The following is a 1,176-nucleotide window of genomic DNA, read 5'->3' as shown; positions in this document are numbered from 1 at the left end:
GTGTTTATTATGTGTTTTTATTTAAAAAGTGTTTTTCATTTCTTTTCCTATTACTGTAATAAGATACCTAGATAGAAGCATTTTAAAGGAGAAAGGGTTAGTTTTGGCAACAGTTCAAGGTACACTCCCAGTGTAGCTGGGAGGTCAGGGTAGCAGGAGCTTGAAGCAGCTGGTCCTGAAGTAGAGAACAAGGAATGCATGCTAGTGCTCAGCCTAGAAACCAAGATGGCGCTTCCCCTAGCCCTTAACAGAAATCAGAGAATCCCTAGTGTATATACTTAGAGGCCATATCCCAGGTGATTCTGGGCTCTGTCAAGTTGAAAAGTAACACAGACACAGACACTAGATTATATCCTAGCCATGGGAATTTGATTTGAAAATATTTTTTCTCTTAAGAAGTCTACTGTGAGACAGCTGTGGTGCGTATCTGTGATCTCAGCACTTGGGAGGCAGAGGCAGGCAGATCTCTGAGTTCCAAGCCAGCCTGGTCTACAGAGGGAGTTCCAGGATGCCCAAGGCTACACAGAAAAACCCTGTCTCCAAAAACACCAAAACAAACAAAAACGTTTGCTGAGGAGTGAGGTACATGAATTAACAGACAGTGAGGGGAATCTGCTCTGGAAGCACAGAGTAGTGCTGCAAGATCCTGCTTCCAGTGTAAGGAAAAAGGACAGACCTAAGGGCCTAATAAACTATCAGCAGACACTGCATAAACTAAAGAATGTAGGCATTGCCCTGTAAGTTAATAAGGAGACAGTGAAGATTTCTAAGAAGGGAAAGACATGATATGTTTTCAGTCTTAAAAACAGCACTCTTGGGGCTGGAGAGATGGCTCAGTGGTTAAGAGCACTAACTGCTCTTCCAAAGGTCCTGAGTTCAAATCCCAGCAACCACATGGTGGCTCACAACCATCTGTAACAAGATCTGACACCCTCTTCTGGAGTGTCTGAAGACAGTTACAGTGTACTTACATATAATAAATAAATAAATCTTAAAAAAAAAAACAGCACTCTTATAAATGATGTTTGGTGAAGGGGGGAAAGGATAGCAGACACTGGTGAGGGAGGAAGACTGCTTAGGAGGCAACTGTTAACACATTAATTGAAAAACGTTGAAGATCCAACTGGCAGGTGCACTCAAGAAAATGGGATAGAATTCTGAGATCCTAGAAGGGGT

This window comes from Mus musculus, chromosome 1 (genome assembly GCF_000001635.26).
Source record: "Mus musculus strain C57BL/6J chromosome 1, GRCm38.p6 C57BL/6J".
NCBI classification, from domain to species: domain Eukaryota; kingdom Metazoa; phylum Chordata; class Mammalia; order Rodentia; family Muridae; genus Mus; species Mus musculus.
The sequence above is the reverse complement of the archived record's forward strand: the minus strand, read 5'-3'. Positions refer to the sequence as shown.